Source organism: Oratosquilla oratoria, chromosome 15 (genome assembly GCF_046742065.1).
Source record: "Oratosquilla oratoria isolate Oo_2021 chromosome 15, ASM4674206v1, whole genome shotgun sequence".
Taxonomy (NCBI): Eukaryota; Metazoa; Arthropoda; class Malacostraca; order Stomatopoda; family Squillidae; genus Oratosquilla; species Oratosquilla oratoria.
Window position 1 is genome coordinate 62,698,270 of NC_134791.1, and position 22,500 is coordinate 62,720,769.

At 40.1% G+C, this 22,500-nt stretch overlaps 1 pseudogene; it reads right to left on the minus strand.

Moving 5' to 3' along the window:
• Window positions 1–6,538: 6,538 nt before the first annotated feature.
• Window positions 6,539–21,551, minus strand: LOC143033202 (uncharacterized; annotated as a pseudogene).
• Window positions 21,552–22,500: the final 949 nt, after the last annotated feature.

Consider the following 22,500-nt stretch of genomic DNA (forward strand, 5'->3'; position numbering starts at 1 on the left):
TAACCTCTTTCACTGTATCCCTTCCCCTGGTTAATCTCCGACTCCTCCAGTCCTTTGCCCTCTTTTGCTATTCCCAAAGCCATACCATCCCTCTTTCCTCCCTAAAACCCCCTTCACACATTCGACTGGGGTGAGGGGGTAAGGGGTGAGGTGGCGGGTATCACGTTAGTGCCACATAAAAATGCTGTCACCTGAAGCCGCGCACCTACTGACACCTTCCTCCCTACTCCACCAACTACTCCTCCCCCCTCCCCCCCTCTTCCTTCTCTCATTTCTCCTTGTTCTCCCTCTGCTCTTCCCCCTACTACTTTTCTTTCTCTCCTTTCTGATACTCCTCCTACTACTAACCCCGCCTTCCTTCCTCCTCCCCTTTCTCCTCTTTCTATTCCGTTTCCTCTTCCTTTTCCTCCTCCGCATATTCCCCGCCTTCCTCTTACTCGTCCCCCGCTTCCCTCTGTTTCTCATTCCTCTCCATTCATTCTTCATCTCTTCCTGCTCTTTATTTCCCTTCCTCTTCCTATTCTTTCCTCTTGTTCGACCGTCTTGCCGGAGTTCCTTCTTTCACCACCTTTAGGTCTTCCTACTACTTCTTGTATATCATCTCTTTCTCTTATTACCATTCCCACATTTTACTTCCTCCTTCTGTTCAACTCTTTCTCTTTATTTTTCTTTCCAGCGTCTCCTTCCTTTCTTTTTTTCTCTATTCCCAACTTCTTTTTTCCATTACCTTTCCTCTTCTCCACCTCCTCACTTACCGTTTACTTTTCCTTCCTCAGTTTCCCGTCCCTGCCTCGCTGTCCGGTATCTTATCCGGAATTCTCCAGTATTCTCTTTTCTTGCCTTGTACAACCCCCGCCCTCCACTTACGAAAGCTCAAAATCCTTAAAAACATTAAAGATAGAAATCTGATTAGAAATAGTATCAGACACAGGTAAACTAATACATTAGAATATAAAGCATATCTAAAATAGTAATTTGATTGCATTATGTTTAGAAATTTTAATTATATTTTCTTTATATTTGGCATCTATCAGCGAAAAGAATTGAAGTGAAAAACATAAAACAATTAAGGGTAAAAGGCTTGACAATATCATATTTCCCCCTAATGTCTGGCCTATATCAACTAAAAAACTGGGACAGAAGCGTGTCCAATACCGTATAATTTTAGCTCTGTATTCGTAAGGAAGCTACCTTAAGAAAAAAATCGAGCCTCACTCAAATCGCAAATTGCTTCGCAAAATCTTGTTAAGTTTCATAAATTCAATGGTTGATACCGGAGAAATTTTAATGGAATTAGGAACGGAAATATCACTTCGTAGAAATCATATTCAATAGATATTTCTTAAATGGAGATATATCTAGCGAAGAGAGATAAGCAAACATCATTTATATATCATGTCTTACAGACTTAATCTTGAATAGTGTCGGACAAATTTTTTCGACTGAGGGGGAGATCTGGGGTAGAATGGTGTCTTGATCAAACTCTTGTTGAAAACCTAAGAAGAGCCTCAGTATATTGAGGAGATTAGGCGATTCGAATTTGCTCAAGGTCAGACTTGCCATGAAGTGGGTCTTGGCTGGACGCTAGGATAAAGTCATAGGGACTAAGGGGTCCACATTCTCAAAACGGTAACGAGCTTTACAGTTTTTTCTGTTTTGCAAAATCCAGACGCTTATACACAAATATGAAAATAATTTTGTTCTAAATGAATCAGCATTTTCTTCACCTAAAGGTTCATCTCTTAGCCACATGATAAATTGGCCTTTCCTCGACAAATCCAGAAAGGCGCCGTCGTATCGATGCGGTTGAAGAGAAGCAGACCAGAAAAGTCGCACTGACGAGCTACTAAATTATTGTTTGTGTCATTTTGACAATTGGAAATAAACTCATCTGCTGGGATTCGAACCCCCGCCAGAGCGGAATGCTTCATATAAAGCGAGGACTGTACTGCCTGTACTACATCGTTCTGTTTTGAAGGGTCGATGTAGTACAGGCGGTACAGTCCTCGCTTTATATGAAGCATTCCGCTCTGGCGGGGGTTCGAATCCCAGCAGATGAGTTTATTTCCTACTAAATTATTACCAAACAGAGACAATTCATGAGAACTTTAAGAAATGTTTGAATACATACTCTTCGGAAGTCGAAAATCATTGGGAACTACTAGACCGTGTAACACAAGAAGGAACATATATTTCACGCTAGACACAAGATGAACGACATATATCGTCCTCAAACTATCAGAATGTAGAACAAATTGAGGAAGAGGACGAAAAAATACCAACCACATAATAAAAGGAGCAAACTTCCCAAAGAGATAATCACACCTTCGTCTTCCTACTCCTCCTCTTCTTCCTTTTCTTCCTCTTCTTTATCTTCCAGATCTCATTCCCCTTATCCAATTCGTCCATCTACTCTTTCTTTTCCTCCTTCTATTCTTTACCCTCCAACACCCATTACTCCTCTTCCTTCTGTTCCTCTTTCTATCCTTTCTCCATCGTATTTCTTCTCTTTTTTTCCTAATACTCGAATTCTTGTTCTCCCCTCCTCGTTCTCCTTGTTTTTCTCCTTTTTTCTGGCTACCTTCCTTCTTACACTCCTTTTCCTTCCCCTTTACCTCCTATCCTCCCATCACATCTTTCTCCCACTTCTGCTACTTCTCTTTCTCTATTCTTCTTTTTATTCTTACTTTTCTTCTTCAATTTCCAAATGTTACTTTTCTTGTGTTTTATCTCCTTTTTATTTTCCTGCTTTCACCTCCCTCCCTTCTTCGTCCTCCTTTTCATTCTTTCCCGCTTGCGCATGATCCTCCCACACTCCTCCTACTCCTCTTTCTTCTCCTCTTCAGTTGTACCTCCCGCCTCCCTTTTCCCTTACAAGGGGGTTTTCAAACCTTATTTCCTATGTTGCTGTTTTTATTCAGTAACCATGCTGTTGGATCCTTGGATATTACTTGTAAGAAAATTGATAGACCACTTAAGACTTGTCTGTTTCCTTTGTGTCACAGTTTTAGTTTTCCAACAGCTATTCAAGACCCTTATCATGATCTTATTTTAGGTCAATCCTTTCAATAAAATTTTCTCTGTCATCAAATTTCATTCTATACTTGTCCATAATTCGGTTGTGTTCCTTATACACTTTGCTCTCATATTACATAGAAGCCGTGCCTGGAACTGGCAATTTCTTACATTTACGGCACCTCAGTGTTATGTCTCGCTCCTTTAGGGGGGAGCTGACTGCATTGATCATGCATACTAATCGCTACAAAGGGGAAGGATATTAAGTGCTATAGATTCAAATCACTTCCCTGTGGATTTTATATGATCACTACTGGGATTTAATATTCCCGTGTGGAATTTAACTGGGAGGAAATTTGGGCCCAAGTTTTCATGAACCGCTATTACACATGGGAAGATCTTTGATATTCCCATTGTATGCGGAATCATCAATTGGGATTTTACGCGGGGAGGGTTACGTTGCTTCATTCACATGCCATCCCCAGTCCATGCGGTCTCTGTGAGCAAGCTTACAATTAATCACCATTCTCATTCCAAACAGCTCTCGACAGGTCCGATCAACTTGTCCTAGCTATGAATTCTATGGGCGTCCTCTTCGTCTCCTTCTTAGAGGGTTGTCTCTTATGGAGACAACCCTATGAGTGTGATCAACATTAAAGAAACGTGTCTGTCCATGTAGCCGAAGTTGACGTTCAGGAAGTATACTGTTGACAAGCCTAGATAGGGTATCACAGTATAGTTTCTTGTTTGATATATCGTAATTCCAGCGATGTCTCATGATTCTTCAAAGGCACTTGGTACCAAGGACATCATTCAGTGTCCATGTCTCACAGTCGTACAGTAAGACAGGGAGCACAAGTGACTTGAAGATTCATATTTTCCTCCTTTCTACTGTTATTATTAAACCCCTCCTTTATCACCTCTATTACTCTTTGCTGCGATATTGGCACCAAGGAAAGAAACGTCAGTTATGGCAAAAAAAAAAAAAAAAATACTGGCACATTTGTTTACTTCCTTTGGCCTCTTCAGGATTATGGCTCACTGAACGCGGATCCATCTAAATTCTTAATTGTGTTAACATGTCCCAAGGACCACAGCCTTACTTTTCTGGTGTTTGATCAAACATTTTGGTGTTTTATGATTTTTTGTTTTATTTGACCAAATGACAAGACATCTTGTCATCGGAGTTTAATGGGTTAACCGGTTGGAGATATCCGGACCTCCTGGTTCTATAGAATCGAAGCGGCTGCTTAGAGTAGTGGTTACGCGGCGGGAGATCCAGGTAGGCTTTGTCCCAGTGACCTTCTAATTTCAATGAGAGGGTGTGGGTTGAGATTTGGAGTCTGATCAAAGGTATGTGAGGATCTGTCATCTTTGTCTCGAGAACTATTCAAGAACACTTATTTGAGTCATTTGCCGATCCGCAATATATTCCACGAATGAGGAATGTGTGTTGCTTATATATACTATGTACCTTGGCTACATAACCTACACCATGCCCACTTATTGTCCATATCATGCTTGTATTCCGCTTATGATCTAAAAATATCTCACCTACAGTATAACTTGCAGCGATTTTTTTTCTGTAACCGTCATGGAATTATTATGCGTTGGCATTTCCTTGTGATTCAATTTAAATGTGTATAAAATCAATATGAAAAGTTATTTACTGTACAAATATGTATTAATTTACTCTCATATTCATAATTGATTCAGGGGCTCCACTGTAGTACAGAGGTAGTGTGTGCGGCTGACAACTATTAGCGAGGTAAAAAAAAAAAAAAAAAAAAAAAAAAAAAAAATCGCGGGTTCAAATCGTGGGCACGGCGCAGAAGCTAGGAAGGACACTCGTTCTGATCAATGGTCCTGAAAAGGCAAGACAATTTTTTTTTTCTTTTTATGCCACCGCCTTAGTACTGAACAAGGGAGTTAGTAACGTAAAGTCGAATCACTATTTTGTATCATGCGATTTTTATTCATAAGATTAGTAATCCTATGGCAACAAAGCTCGATGATGATCATATTGTGTGGCTTTATAGGCTACTATTTAATAGATCTGGATTGTCTGGTAAGGGCTGTTGAGTACTTTGTAAAGAGTGTGAGGAACTGAGTCCTTTGAAACCCCATTCAAATTTCAGAATGTAAGGGGAATTGAGACGTAAGAAAAACATAAATCGGCAACAATTTGATCATATATCTCTATGTCCACCTACATACAATTTACTTCTTTATTTCTTTTCTGCCCCTCCCTCATTCTTCTTTTTTCTCCTATCTCTTCCTTTTTCCTCTTTCTTTTCTGTTTTCCACTCTCTCCTTCCCCCCTTCTCTCTCTCACTCTATTTATCTATCTCTCTTCTAGTCTCATTACTTACCATCTTTTCCTCTTCATCATTTGCCTTTTTCTTCCTCAATAGTTTTTCTTTTTCTCTCTTTGTCTTATCAGATACCTCCATCATTCAGCTCTAGCATTTATTCCTCTTTTCCTTTTATACCTTTTCAAGTCCTTTTCTTTCTTTTCTTATCCACCTAACCTCTCTCCTTCTCTTTTCCATTTTTCTTTGGAACGTGGTCATTGAGTTAGTTTTCGCAAGAAATCAATACATCACATTGAGTTCCAAACATTGACACAACATACTGTACTGTGAATACGATCAAAGTAGAAATTCTATGAATACTTTAGGGAAAGGACTAACCACCGGAAGCATAGATGGCTAGATTGTTGCTCATGACATATCGTAAAGGCCGTTATATTTTCTTCTTGTTGTACTTGTGTTTAAGAATGGTTGTATAATCAAAATAATGTATATTTTCTTGGTGCTGCATTTCTTCCTCAGTTACCAGCAATACCGGTATAGTATGTTTACAGAAGTTTCCAATAGAGTTTCTGTTGTTATATGGCCATATCTGGTCACACAATTGGAAGCATGAGATATTTACCTAAAAGCTTTTGGACAGAGACCCCCGGCATCACTAGCACAAGTCTATGTGTGTAAGTCCAAGATTGGCTCAAAATGTATTAAGGAAAAAACCAAGCTCTGTTTTCTGTGTGATAAGTTGTCAATATTACCTGTAGACTTCGCACAACATGGTTAAAACTAGTGATGTAAGAAAAAAAAAAGTTTTATATCGTTTTTTTTCTTCTATTTTTTATATATATATTTTTTTTACATTGCCAAAGTTGCTCAGATATTAACATCGAGTATATAAAAACAGGTGCAAGTACTTGATCCACCCCTGTACATATGTGTACCTATCTTCAGACACTATAAAAATAAGCATAAGTAATTGACTTTTTTGTCAGATGCTGCAACAAGTGTAGATGCTGTATATGGGCCATGTCATGTGGCTCCTGCCGCTCCTTCTCAGGCTCCTCTATATCAGATGAAATCATGACTCTGGGGCCGGGGCTGGGCAGATCATCAATTGAGTCCTCAGAGTCTGCTTCAGAATGGTCCGAGTCGTCCGACTCAGGCTGGAAGGTGGGGATGCTGCTTAAAGCAGAAGAATCTCTGCTGGTTGATGGCTATGGTGGTGGTGGATTACTGGCATGAGCTGCATGGCGAGGATATTCATGGGCATCGTCCATATTGCCCAATGCTAATGTTTGACCAATAAACACCAACTTGGCATCTCTGTCGGTGGTCAAACGATTCCTTCTCGCAGAATGTATCAATGCATATCTGCTAAAGGATCGCTCGACAGATGCACTGGATGGGGGCAGTTGCAGAATGTTTGAGGCAACACGGGACAGCTGAGTTGAGCAACAGATCCCGTTCCACCAACTAGATGCTGAGGTCTTATCAACAGCACTCCAAACAAATGGTTTTGAAAAAAGTTTGATTTGGACCTGTAATCTGCCAACTCAGGTATTAGTTGGGTCTCATCGACATTTGGCAGTTGTGCAGCAATTTCATAAATGGCCTGCATTGCATCTACCTGAAAATCAACAATATTTTTAGTATAAGTATATGATACCGTAACTTGTATAATTTTAGAGAGATACTACCACTGTATTGTATCCACCTGAAAATTAGCAATATCTTTAGTATAAGTATATGATACCGCAATTTGTATAATTTTAAGATACTACTAGTAATTTAGGTCAGGTGAATTCAGGTCAAGTAAGACTTGGAGGCAAATGCAGTGGCATACGGGCAAGACTGGATTTTGGGGATAATAAGAACATATTATTACAAAATAGAAATAGAAAATACTTACCGCATCTTCACCCGAAAAGTGGCATCCACAGTAACAAGGATCCACCAAGTTGGGTGCAAGGTGAACACTTTTCACCAGGAATTTCTTCCTTTAACGAATTATTCCCTTGAAGGCATCTTCTTCACTCTTGAGGATTTGGGGTGAGGAGAGATTCTTTTCAAAGGACAGCTGAACACTTTCATTACTAGAGAGAGGTTTTTATTGTCTCCTTCTATGGCAGTGATGGCATCTGCCACTGGCTTCAGGAGCTTGAGGATACCCTCAGCCCGATCCCAAAATCCCTCTGAAAGTAGAAGCTTCCTAATGGACAAATCCAAAGATGGCTTGGCATTATTATTGATTGTAAGAGCCTGAAGTGCATGTTTGTTAATGGATACACTCTTCAGACACTGGATAATGGATCCCCATCTAAAACAAAGGAGGACAACAATTTTAGTACCCGTATGAATTCTCAATTCAAAACAGCTTAGCCATGAGAAACATTAAATTATATGTACCATTAATAAAGAATTCTCAGCAAGTTTATTGGCATAAGAATGAGATTTCAAATACTATTTTGTAAGTTGTGATCTTTAGCAATGAGTAATATACTAATAATTCTTACCTTGTTTTAACAGGCAGTTTTAGTGTCTACTGTTGCCCCTGTGGTGACTGCTGTTGATGTTGTTTGAGTAGAGCAGTGAGCTTTTGGGACTGTTTGACTGCTTTGCAAACTTTTATGCAGTCAGACTGGATTATTTCTGCAGACTTTATCTTTTTTGGGACTGTAAATATTAACTGCAGAGTGTGAGCCATGCAACCATGTGGTTTTATGTGGGGATACTCCAACTGAAGCAGTTCCCAAGCCTTTTTCATATTAGAGGCATTATCTGTGCAGACCCCCAACACTTTCAATGGCCCAATGTCATCCACTATTTTCTTCAGGAGATCTGCTATATACTGCCCAGTGTGGCTTTTTGCACCTAATAATAAAACAAAAGTTATAATTAGATGTTGCAGCATATTCCAAAAGTACAAAATTAATGAAAATCGGAATACAGAGAATTGACTATTAATTAATATCAATCACTTCTTAAGATAGGAGGTTTATGTGAAATACTTTATTTTATTGTCTAAGTTAATTTTGTAATTGAGTTGTAATTGACTGCTATTTTAACTGAAACTAATCTGTTACAATGCTGCTCCAAAATATGGGCCTTGGCACTGTCACAATGAAGTTTATGATCCCCTCATTCCTGTAGTTATCCAGTATTTTAGGATTAGTTAGGGCAATAATTATTTATAACAATTTATTAGGGATAATAAGTGACATAATAATGATACTTATTCCTACTGTTCTTACCTGACACTTGTCCAACTATCATATATTACTGCAACACTAGAAGCAGATGCTACTAGTTCCTTGACAGTTACAGAACACTCCTGGTAGACCCTCTCAAGAAGATTGTTTGAGATTGAGTCCCGGCTCGGAATCTTGAAAGATGGCCTCAGAATCTTGAAGTACTTTGCCCACAACTTATTATCCACCATGCATAGTGGACAGCCACTTGCATAGATAGCCCGGGCTAACTGTAACTGAGCCTCTTCCTGTAATGCATTTGATTTCCATTAATCATGATACTGATAGACATATTACTGAATGTTGACACTGGAGGCACATTCAATCAAATCAACCATCCTGAGTCCACTGCTGAACAAAGGCCTCCTTCATAGCATTCCATTAATCACACGACTGTGCCATCCTCTGCCACGTCACTCCTGCAAACTTCTCGATCTCGTCTCTCCACCTTCTGTCTGGTCTCCCTCTTCCACGCTTCCTATCTTGCGGCGTCCACTCAGTAACACACTTGCTCCATCGCTCATCAGTCATTCGCACCAACTTACCTGCCCAATTCCACTTCCTCTCTTTTACTGCTTCTACAATATCTTTCACTCTAGTCTGCTCTCTCATCCAACTTGCTCTCTTTCGGTCTCTCAGTGTTATTCCAATCATTGATCTCTCCATTTTCCTCTGTGTAGTCCTTAGCTTTGTTTTCATCGCCCTCGTCAGCTTCCAAGTGTCACACCCGTAAATTATTGCTGGTATAATGTATTGATTGTAAATTTTACGCTTCAAACATAAAGGTAGAGAGCCTCTCAGGATCTTATTATACTTACCAAACCCTTTCCAATCAATTGTAATGCGTCTTTTTATTTCATTATCATGGTCTCTCGTCACTTTCACCATCTGGCCTAAATAATTATACTCTTCAACTTCCTCAAGACTCTCATCATCAATTACAATCTCTTTGCTTTGAACTTTCGTGTTGAACATTACTTTGGTTTTACTTTTATTCATTTTTAAACCTACTTTGAGACTTTCCTTGTTTAGATCCCTCAGATCCCTTATTTATGAAATAAGAATGATGTCATCCACAAATCTTAGGTGCTTCAAATATTCGCTATTAATCTTCAAACCTTTATTTTCCAAACTCAAACTTCTAAAAGTATCTTCTAAACAAACTGTAAATAGTTTGGGTGAAACTGTATCGCCTTGCCGTACTCCTTTCTCGATCTTGATTTTTTTCTGTATCTTTATGTAGTCGAACTATAGCGGTACCTTTCGCATAATTTTTTTCTAAAAATCTTATGATCTGTTCGTTTGTACCTTGTTTGCGTAGCGAGTTTAGTATTGATATTTGTTCTACCGAGTCAAAGGCCTTCTCGTAATCTACAAAAGCTAAACACAGAGGTATATTGTATTCTGTCGTTTTCTCGATTAGTTGGTTTATCGCCTGCAAATGGTCTAGAGTTGAATATCCACTTCTAAAGCCTGCTTGTCCTCTCGCTTGGTTTCCATCTAAAACTTGACTTAATCTATTTGTAAGGATCTTGGAGAATACTTTATATACGTTTGAAAGCAAGCTAATCGGTCGATAGTTACTAAGGTCTTTCTGGTCTCCTTTTTTATGAAGCAAAATCACTATAGCATTGCACCACGCATCAGGAACGCTTTCTTGACGTAAGCACTGGGTGTACAACTCAGCTAATCTAATATGAACTATTTTACCTGCGTCTTTCAACAGATCTATTGATATATCGTCTTCCCCTGGTGCTTTTCCACGTTTCATAGGTTTTAGAGCCAATTCTACTTCTTCCTTTGTAACCTGTGGTACACTACTAACGTCTACACATGAATTTACTGACTCAACTACGGTCTTCGACGAGTGAAGCTCTTTACCATTTGCATTGTATGAGTGCTTGTACTTGTTGCACTTGTATCATGCAAGAGCAACTGCAGTTCCATGTCTGAGTCACTGTCTATGCCTTGTGATCTTCCCTAGGTAGTTTCAGCATCAATAAGAACTGTTTTTTGACCTTTACCACGTGTCAAATACTTCTTGATTTTTTCACCACATTTTTTGCACCGACTTCCGTTTTTTGACAGTACTGTCGAGCAAAATAAGCATTTCACTTTTCCCACTTTCCCATCACTTGGGACATCTTTGAATAATTTGGCAACTGGAGTCTTCTTCCTGCCTCTCATTGTAGGTTTTACTCACACTACACAGACAACAACAGAGTACAGGACTGATAATAAAGACGAACAACTTACAATGTTGCCAAATCTCAGTCACAGTGGTGCCAAACCTCTTATGAGACAAAATTCCAGAAACTACACCAAACTGGCAGAAAACGCTTATATATCATATCACCACCATCAAAGGCATATTATTAACACACATCTGTTTAAAAGTTAAAGATGCAACAGGTTTATTGTAAAATCAATAAAATACATCAAAACATGACAGAAATGGGAAATGGCCTAAAATCATAAAAAACTATGTTTGAGGGGTATACTGTATTATCTGATAATCTAGAAACAATTATAATATGGTTTTTTTTTTTTAAGACAGAATTAAAAAAAAAGTTATTGTTTTTTTGTCACTTTTTTAACGCGTTTTTTTTTTTTTTTTTTTTTTTTTTTTCTTATTGCATCGCTAGTTAAAACACCAAGCCCGCGCCAGGTCGTGGTTTGGAAGGTTAGGTTCTGTTGTCTGAATGGAAAATGAGGTTCCATTTCTGAACGTTTGCCGTGTACACAAAGGTCCTCCTATGGTCATTTCTATGACGTCATTCACGTGAGATGTCGCAGAATATGACGTCATTTCCTCTATGAGATAAAGAACAGTATAGAAATGCTATGCTACACACTATTTTGTCCAGGAAGAATCGGGCCCGGTGGCGCGGCTTGGCGGTGACATTTAGACAGCGGACAAAGGAGTTTGAGCCTGACCATAAATGGCGCCTTATTTTCGAGGCCTTTGCCAGGACGGCGTTCTGTTACCAAACGGCTCACAACTGATTTATGAACGCGTGACGTGTCCGTGGACAGCGACGGATATAACTTCGCTGAAAACTGGGTATTTTTCTTAAGTGTCAGGTGATAGATGATATCTTCTTGAGACAGAGTAGGAATGGAGACGCGGGTGATGGTGGTATGTAATTGCAGAAGGATGAGCATTACGGAGTTCGTGAGAGTGTGTTGATATGATATTTGATTGGAAAACAATGAGGGCGGAGCTGGTTAGGTGGGTGAAGTTTAACGGTGAAAGCGAGTGTGAGGGCAAAATATATTGTGCGTGTGTGTCGGGTGTGTGTGTGTGTGTGTGTGTGTGTGTGTGTGTGTGTGTGTGTGTGTGTGTGTGTGTGTATGTGCGTGTGTGTGTGTGTGTGTGTGTATTCACACACCCCCAACTCCCCGCCCACGAGAGTCAGAGTAACGACCCGAGGCACAGCGATACCGAAATAATTTCGGCCCTGGGCAGGATTCGAACTGGCTACTGGGAGCACTTCTGCTTCTAGTTCAGCGCTCTACCAAGTGTGCCACCGAGTGTGTGTGTGTGAGTGTGTGTGTGTGTGTGTGTGTGTGTGTGTGTGTGTGTGTGTGTGTGTGTGTGTGTGTGTGTGTGTGTGTGTGTGTGTGTGTGTGTGTGCGTGCGTGCGTGCACGTGTGTGTGTGTGTGTGCGTGTGTGTGTGTGTGTGTGTGTGTGTGTGTGTGTGTGTGTGTGTGTGTGTGTGTGTGTGTGTGTGTGTGTGTGTGTGTGTGTGTGTGTGTGTGTGTGTGTGTGTGCGTGTGTGTTAGTGTGCGTGTGTGTTTGCGTTTGTGTGTATGAGTGTGTGTGTGTGTGTGTGTGTGTGTGTGTGTGTGTGTGTGTGTGTGTGTGTGTGTGTGTGTGTGTGTGTGTGTGTGTGTGTGTGTGTGTGTGTGTGTGTGTGTGTGTCTGAGTGCGCATCTATCAATCGGCCACTCGTAATTCAATACTGAACAAAAGCGTCTCCCAACTTCTTCCATGAGTCACATAACTTTGCCAATATCTGACACGTCACTCTTGCAAACTCCTCCATCTTTGTCTCTTCATTTTCTGTCTCTCCTTGCTTTCAACCTAACGGCGTCTTGTCAGAAACACATCTATTACATCCTCCATCTTCCTTTAAGGTTACCTGACCCAACTAATTCATTTCCGCTCGTTTCTCATTTCTACACAAAATTTCTTTCCATTCTGCTCTCATACTTATCTTGCTCTCTTCCTTTCAGTAAGTTTCCGGCATGGATCTCTCAATCTAATTTCGTTCTGTGCATTCCTTAGCTCCATTTTGATCTACTTTTAAGTTACAAGGTGTTGCACCTGTAGATCATAGCTGAGGTTATATACTGATTGTAAGCTCTGCAATTTAGATAAGTTGTGATTCATCTTTTGATTTGATTCTTATTATCTTCAGTCGGTTTTAGAATCTGACCTAAATATGATACTCTCCTCTCCAAGATTCTTATCATCGATTACAATTTCTTTGCCTTCACTTTCATTCGTTTTCAAACCTTCTTGGAATTTTTCTTTGTTGAGATCACTAAGTATATCTTGGAGGTCTTTAGCTGTTTCTGAAATGAAAGCTATAGGAAAAGGTAATGATGCTTTTTGGGATGTTATGGATTTGGAAAAGGTTTACGACAGGTTAGACAGGAAGGCAATGTGGGAGGTATTACAGATATATGGGATAGGAGGAAAGCTGGAGCAGTCAAGATATTTTACGAGAGTAGTAGAGCTTATGTCAGGATTAGAAATGGAGAGAGTCAATGGTTTGAGGTAAAGGTGGGACTTCGTCAGGGATGTGTTATGTCATCCTGGCTGTTTAATCTATACATGGATGGGGTGGTGCAAGGGGTGAATGCAAGGGTAGTGGGTCAGGGGTTGGAGATGGTTAAAGAAAATGGAGAAAAGTGGGAGATAAGCCAGTTGTTTGCTGACGACACTGCTCTTGTAGCAGGATCAGAGGAGGGATTGAGGAAGTTAGTGACAGAGTTTAAAAAGGTGCGTGAAAGAAAGACGCTGAAGATAAATGTGGGCAAAAGTAAGGTGATGAGATGTACAATGGGAGAGAGTGACAGCAGGCTGAAAGTGAGCATTAAGGGAGAGAGACTGGAGGAAATGGATAGTTTTAAATGCATGGGTACGAATCAAGCAGGAAAGGGAGGAGTGGGGGTGGAGGTAGAATGTAGATTGAGAGAAGCGAGTAAATGCCTTGGCTGATTGAAAAGTGTAATGAGAAATAGAAATCTGGGAATGGATGCTAAGAGGAGGTTATATGAAGGAGTGATTGTGCCAACAGCATTATACGGGGCAGAAACATGGAACATGAGAGAGGAAGAGAGAAGGAGTTTGAATGTGTTTGAGAGGAAATGTCTGAGAAGTATGATGGGGGTTACTAGGCTAGATAGAGTGAGAAATGAGGAGGTGAGGAGGAGAATGGGGGTGGAAAGGGAGTTGGGAGATAGGGTTGATGAAAGAGTATTAGGATGGTTTGGATACATGGAAAGAATGAGTGAAGAAAGATTAGTAAAAGAGGTGTGGAAGGCAGAGGTGGAAGGGGTGAATATGAGGGCGCGTCCTAGGATAAGATGGGTGGATGGGGAAAAGGGGTATTACAAAAGAGAGGAATGTCTGTTGAGGAAGGACGGGAGAGGACAGAAGATAGGGGTGAATGGAGAAGGGTTGTGTATGGATGATGCTATGATGCATGAGGGGGAGTGGGTGGGGTGGGGGGGGCAGGGAAGTATGTATGAGAAATAGTTTGACTCAGCCCGAAGGGATTTCTCCTCGTCTTCTTTTCTGCATGAGGGAATGGAGAGGGGGGTCACCAAATTTATGAAGCGGCCTTATTGTGGATGTGCTGTGTCTTGCGACACTGCTTCTGACCCAGGGCAGTGGGCAGGATACAGGGATGACCCGTCATCCAGGAGGTGCCAAGATGAGAGGGAGGGAGGAGGGTAGAGGGGAGTGGAATATGTAGGGGATGGAATGTGTGGGAGTGGTTTCTATGCCTTTTTTTTCGCTACCCCCTGTGTAAGGGGAAAAAAGCCTTTGGTATATGTATGTATGTATGTATGTATGTATGTATGTATGTATGTATGTATGTATGTATGTATGTATGATATGTATGTGTGTATGTATGTATGTATGTATGTATGTATGTATGTATGTATGTATGTATGTATGTATGTATGTATGTATGTATGTATGTATGTATGCATGTATGTAAGTATGTATGTATGTATGTATGTATGTATGTATGCATGTCAGCGAAAAAAAATACACGGGAGCGACGAGCGATTTCGCTCGGGAAAGTTCCAATGTCGCTCTCGCAAATCCAATAGCGGGAGTGATCCCCCCACAAAAAAATCGCCCCCGCGGCAAGATTAAACTTTTTTCATGCATTATCCATCATTTGGCAATCCTGAATCCCATCACCATTGATGAAAGGATCAGAGCAAACACAACTTACCCGTGATCAATCATTGCATTATCAATCGATATCATAAACGCAACGCATCAATCAACTTCAATTTGTTGATATACGTACGTACGAGTACGCGGTATAGCTGCTAGAGTTCAATGGCTTACCTAGCCTAGCCTCGTATCAGCTGCATGCGCGCGTATACTAGTACATGTTGACTAGACTCTACACGACTATCGTGCTACATAATATCGCTAGTTGCGAATTGCATGGTACCTGTATGCAGGGAAGTTCATTGGTTGTATGCAGCTAGCTACCCAGGCAACGCGCTGACTACATGTACAATGCACCATACCCAATACCAAGATCTATATATACCCGGTCTAACCACTTCCGACCGAATTTTGAGAGTGTTGGCGCAGCGGGCCCGTGAACGTCACCTGGCTGTTCAAAGTGGGGTGTCGCGTCGTATCACTGTCAGTTGTAGCTGGTGCGTCGCTCGGGTATGTTGCTGCCTCCGCTCGCACCGCTCCACGCAATTAGTTATATTCTGACAATGAAGATCTGTATATACCGGTATATATAGATCTTGACAATATGGCTTATTGTGACATTAAGGGTTGTGGCTCAAACCAAAGAGGAAGTAAGCCAAATGTTAATTTTCATCGTTTCCCTGCAAACACACACACACAAATGTGAACGTGTACACATATAAGCACACACGACGATATCTCCCCTTCCCGTAAAATACAAGTATATAAACGCACACACACACACACACACACACACACACACACGACAATATCTCCCCTTCCCGTAAAATACAAGTATATAAATACACACACGTGCACATATAAGTGACTCGGTGGTACGGTTGGTAGGGACTCAGATTTCTGGGACAACAATAACAGCATTACCTAGTTCGTATCCCGCCCAAATATGAAAATTTTCATCGTTTCCCTGCAAATAAACACACACACACACAAGTGTACACATACTGTATAAGCACACACACACACACGTGTACACATACTGTATAAGCACACACGACGATATCTCCCCTTCCCGTAAAATACAAGTATATAAATACACACACACGTTCAATTAAGGAAGAAACTCGGTGGAGCGGTTGGTAGAGACTCAGACGTCGAAGACGCAATTATCGGTGATACCTGGTTCGAATCCTGCTTAAGCTTGATTTTTTTTCAGTATTGCTGCGCTTCGAATCGTTACTCCAACTCTCGTGGGCGGGGAGTTTGGGATGTGTGTGCGTGTAAGTTTATAGATCGGACATACGAGCTCTGAGCTCTCTTCCGGGAGGGAAATAGTTGTCGATCACGAGTCCAACACGTGATCCAAAAGACCAAGGTGAATCACACACACACACACATGTGAACGTGTACACATATAAGCACACACAACGGTATCTCCCCTTCCCGTAAAATACAAGTATATTAACACACACACACACATACACACACACATATGTGAACGTATACACATATAAGCACACACAACGATATCTCCCCTTCCCGTAAAATACAAGTATATAAATACACACACACGCACACACATACACACACACATGTGAACGTGTACACATATAAGTACATACGACGATATCTCCCCTTCCCGTAAGATACAAATATATAGATACACACACACATACATACGCACACACACACACATGTGAACGTGTACACATATAAGCACACACGGCGATATGTCCCCTTCCAGTAAAATACAAGCATATAAATACACACACACACATACACACACACACACACACACACACACACACACACACACACACACACACACACTGATAATAGCAATGAGCTAGAGAGAGAGATAATGGGGGGAAAATATAATAGTTCCAGTCTTCCTTGGCGTTTCACAGGTTTCTTCAGTGTTTCACAAAGAGCAAACGAAACCATCCAGATGACGTCAGAAGCTGCGCAGAACGGCTCAAACGGTTAGACCTGGTGTATATAGATCTTAACCAATACCACATCACCGCATGCATACGTACACTGTACATATGCAAACTCGCTCGAGGCCTAGGAGGGAAACTGAGAAATCCCATTTATAACCTCGTTCGCATATTTATGAGAAAACAAAATAGAATCAAATGTTTGGTTAGTAATTGAAAGTAAATAAATTTAAGTATAAATATGAACATTTGATAATTATATATTTAGTTCATGTATATGGATCTTTGGAGGGAGAATAAAAAATCCAAAAGTAAAAATGATTCGTTAGCTAGCTTAGGTTTACGGTAGCTAGATCACGTCCATGCCAAACTTTCGATGATCGTACATCATGGAGCGATTTCTAGTGAAGCGAGTGAAGATGAGTGAAGATGGTTTGCCCTCAGATTCAGTCTTTTCAGAATCGAGGGACAGTGTTTTGACGGCAGGAAGCGCTTCTGGACCGGCAAAGCCTAATTCAAACTCTACGGGCAAGTCGAAGGAAAACGAAAACCACTAAAGCATGAATCTACTATACGCTCGTGGAACCTAGATTAGCTTGAAGGGGATCGGGGCAGTGATGGTATTCTAACGGTGTATTGCAAGGCTTGTCGTGCATTTCCACCCTCATGCACATGAGTAATGAGTTAGCCTTCCAATAGTTTGAAGGAAATCGAACCTGCAAAAACATGGCTCTGGAAGTATCAAAAATGGCTCTGGTAATTAAAAAAATGGCTCTGGTGAAAAAAAAAATGAAAAATGGCTCTGGAAAAAAAAGTATTTTTTTTCCTGATGTATGTATGCATGCATGTATGTATGTATGTATGTATGTATGTATGTATGTATGTATGTATGTATGTATGTATGTATGTATGTATGTATGTATGTATGTATGTATGTATGCATGTGTGTATGTATGTATGTATGTATGTACACACACACACACACACACACACACACACACATATATATATATATATATATATACTGTATATATATATATATATATATATATATATATATATATATATATAAACAGGGAATTTCATATAGATATATGGAGTACTGTCGCAATGACAGCGTTACATTAGGCTCCAACGAATATACTGAGTAAGGTAGAAATAAATAAATATCTCACCAGAAGCTAGTTGGCAAGGAGGTGAGATTACTACCACAATTCGTTTATAGCAAACATAAATTGCACAGCCAAAATAAAATTGGTTGTTCCTGTTGGATCATCGCTTCCTAAAGGTCCAACCGCATTACATTGTGTGCTTACAGGCAGTGTACCACCGAATAAGCACTGCCCAAGCACCACCTGTTCGATTATAGAGGTAAGGAGAAGGAAAGATCTAGTGGAGTAGAAATCTTGATAAATCGAGAGGTTGCTGGTAACGAAGTGAAGTTTAGTAATATAACAGATAGGGTAGCTTGGATTGTGATAAGGCTGCGGAAAAAAATATAGTCTTAAAAATGCAGGTTTATGCACCAACTTTACAAGGTTCATACGATGAAATTGGATTATTCTATGATATTATTAGTTATACATACATACATATACCAAGGCTTTTTCCCCCTTACAAGGGAGGTAGCCAAAAAGGAAAAGGCATAAAATCATTTCCACCCATTCCATCCCTGAATACACTCCACACCCCTCCACCCTCCCTCTTATCTTAGCACCTCCTGGATGACGGGTCATCCCTGCACCTTGTCCACTGCCCTGGGTCAGAAGCAGTGTCGCAAGACACAGCACATCCACAGCAAGGGCGCTTCATTAAATCGGCGACCCCCCTCTCCGTCCCCCCATTGCATAAAAGGAGAAGACGGGGAGAAATCCCTTCGGGCTGCGTCAAATTTTGCTCACACATACTACCTCACCCCCCATCCCCCCGCCCATTCCACCTCATGCAATCACAGCATCATCCATATACAACCATTCTCCATTCGCCCCTGTCTTCTGCCCTCTCCCGTCCTTCCTCAACAGACATTCCCCTCTTCCTCAAAGCTCCCTTCACCCCATCCATCCACCTCATCCTAGGACATCCCCTCATGTTCACTCCCTCCACATCTGCCTTCCATACCTCTTTTACTAGTCTTTCTTCACTCATTCTTTCCATGTGTCCAAACCATCCTAATATTCTTTCATCAACCCTATCTCCCAGCTCCTTTTCCACCCCTGTTCTCCTCCTCACCTCCTCATTTCTCACCCTATCTAGCCTAGTAACCCCCATCATACGCGCTGGTAATAGGTGACTTTAATGCTTAAGTGGGGAAGAACATGAGAGCTCAATCTTGCATTAGGAAGTTTAGAGCAAGAGAAAGAGATGACAAAGACGAGATGATGGTAAATTTTGCAGAAAACTACAACATGAAGATAATGAAGATTTTCTCTCAAAAGTGTGTATGTGGTAAATGGACCTGTAGTAGATCCAAATGGAACAACAAAGAACAAAAAATTCAAATTAGGAGATGAGAACAAGAGCGTTAGCAATGTTAAAGTTATCAGTAAATTAATATACTGTAGGAAGTGAAGACACCATTTTTTTTATTATTATTCAACCTTAATCTGAGACATTTTGTACATGAATTTATAACAAATGCTTGGTATATCTACTCACCTGAAGCTAAAACCTCAGCATGAGCAGGACCGGTTTTTTTTTTTTTTTTTTTTTTTTTTTTTTTTTTTTAAGGCTATCGACTCATAAGGTTTTTTTTTTTTTTTTTTTTTTTTTTAAGGCTATCGACTCATAAGGTGGTCATTAAACCTGGTTTGAATTTGCACAGTCTCGACGTTGTTACGTAGGACTCGGTCCTCAAAATCATAACTGTATTGTCTGATGCGTAAATAAAATCTAAACAATACATAACGGTATAGAAGAGTTATCCAAAGGCGGTTCTTGTATGAACCAGACTATTCAGCCGTCATTAACCAAACTAAAACTTGTACTTCCTAAGCTAGTCCTTAAATGGCGGCGTCATTCAACACCGTAATTATAAAGATTCCAAACTTTTGGGCAATTTCACCCTCCACTGTTTTACCCCCCTCACTCTCCCTTCCATTTTCCACATGTAGCTCACTGCTGTGCCTCACCGTCTTTCTTTTCTTCTTGAATTCTCCAAAATATAATATCTAACATCTTTCATTTATTTTTTTCGCTTTTAACCCTTACAATCCGATGACGTATTTTACAGATATTTGTTTAGGCCTTTAGGGGGAATACGTATAATGTTCTTTAGCTGAGAAGTAAAATCCGAGTCAAAATTATCTTGATCGATCGAAACCCCATTTGTTCCCAAACCTTCAGCACCTCTCAACTGCATTTCGTCGGGTTGTTGTAGTCAGAACAAATATCTATTACATACGTCACCATATAAAATCAAATAAATGGTGCCGGACAAGTTCCCATTTAAAAATCCTGGTCACCTTATCTGTTTTCATCCACAAGTGTTTGTTTTTAGGTTGCTTAAACATTGATAATAGGACGATTTATTCAGTAAAAAAGATGAACACAATAATACTTAATGAAGAATTTCCATACGTCTGAGATGTGCTATGTCTAAGAACGAGAAGTTATGAGGTTGTTTATTACTGTGTATACCGTATAACTGTACAGTTAAAATAGGGAGATAAAAAAGTTAAATCAATTGTACAAGGCTTAATTGAGAAGGCTAATCCTTATATGAGGTCTGAAAATACACTCCAAGATTGAAAACTGAAAATCTAAGTACTATGATGAAGATACCAACTTTGGAGGTCTAACACAGCCGTAATCAAGTCGACTTTACACAAAATTCACTCATGAATTCGATTTATTCAACCAATAAATTCCAACCATTATTAGATTTTATCAGAGCTTCCATACTATCACCTGATCCCCTAGTTGCTCAAAGTAATCCGGCTAAAGTCTCCCATTTAGTACTCAAAATAATCCGAATACCAATCGAATGTTTCTTGGATCAAAAGAGGTTCCCAGGCCAAGGATCAAGTCTCGAGGTTCAATAGAAAGGATGTGTTGAGAGAAGATGTCCAGCTGGTGAAGTTCTTCAGTTTCATAAGAAATACTTTGTGATTTCTAAGACCACGTCTTTAGTTAATCTTTAATTAATTTTAGAAAAGTAACAGATTTATATTCCCTCAGCCTATTTTTTCATCAAGTCTCGGAGTGCACGAGTATCTAACTAACAGGGATATCCGAAAAGTGACAAATAAGGAAGACCTTTCTGCTTTTTAGGGTATAATTCAAGATTCCAAGGATGAGAGAGGGAGATTAGGACGATGGGATGAGGAGACCTATTCATCGTTCGATAGTGGTTAAGCGCCTTAAGGCAGACAAATGAAAACACCATGATAAGTGTAGGCCCGTGTCACCAGTTGATAATGGTTTCTCTCTAAAATTGTATCTGTGCGTGCGTGGGGAGTAGAGGGGACACTTTTTATCTGCTTATCCAGAAGTACTCCTTCAGTTGTAAGACATTCCATATATACATATGTTCTAAGGGTGTGCCACATTCGATTTTAAGGGAAAAAATTACCCTACCTGGTCCTTTACTTCAGTTTTTAAGACAGAATCCATACTTCGCATGTATACTAAAGAAGAAGTTGAGAAGACTAAGACAGTAGGCAATTAGCTGCAACTATCAACTTTTCTTTGCTTACTTGGACTGTTGGAGCAAGTAACAGTAACTCCTGCAAATTGTAGAGAAGTGCGGGATTCGAACTCACAAGTAAGCGAATTAGAGACCGGTACGCTTTCGATTACGCCACTAGTGTGTACTAAATTAGGGGCAGGATAAATCTAGTAAATTGTAGGATTAAAAATTATGCTTCTCAACCCTAGGGGATAAAATAGACAGTAATTTTTGTGAGTTTGCTCGTTTGTTGATATACTCCTCCCCATTTTCCAAGAGAGGGAGAGCCCATAAATGGAATGCATTTTAAGTCTGTCTGCTTTCGAAGTACATCCTCAGTATTCAAAATAGAAACCCCATACATAACATTCATACTAAAGGGGTTGTTGAAGGGATTTTAAACAAGATTCCCCCACCCTTCCCAATAGGGGGAAGTAAAAGACACTTTACATGAGTCTGTCCGTTTGTTTACTCACAAAATACGACCTCACTTAAAAAAAATAAAAATAAAATGGGAACACACTTAGCAGACATATAGGAATATACCAAAATAACTTTTAAGAAAAAAAAAAACTATCCACTCAGGCAGGACAGAGACCCCAACTCTGAATTCTTAGGATAGCCTGGAGTCTTATCAAGAGAAACATCTTGACTAAAGATAGCATTCTCCTTTAACAGACTAATGAAGTTTAATAGTACACTTGCTCCAAAGAAGGTTGCAAACTTCTCCCCAGTTCCTCGTACATTGGTGTTACCACTACCTCTGTGAGAAGGAGACATACAGTGCACACCCCTGAAGGAATCATACGCAAATATATGACATAAGCACACAATAAAACTCCCACCAGGTAAGATTTAGTTAACAATATAAAAATATTTAACAGTGTAACAATC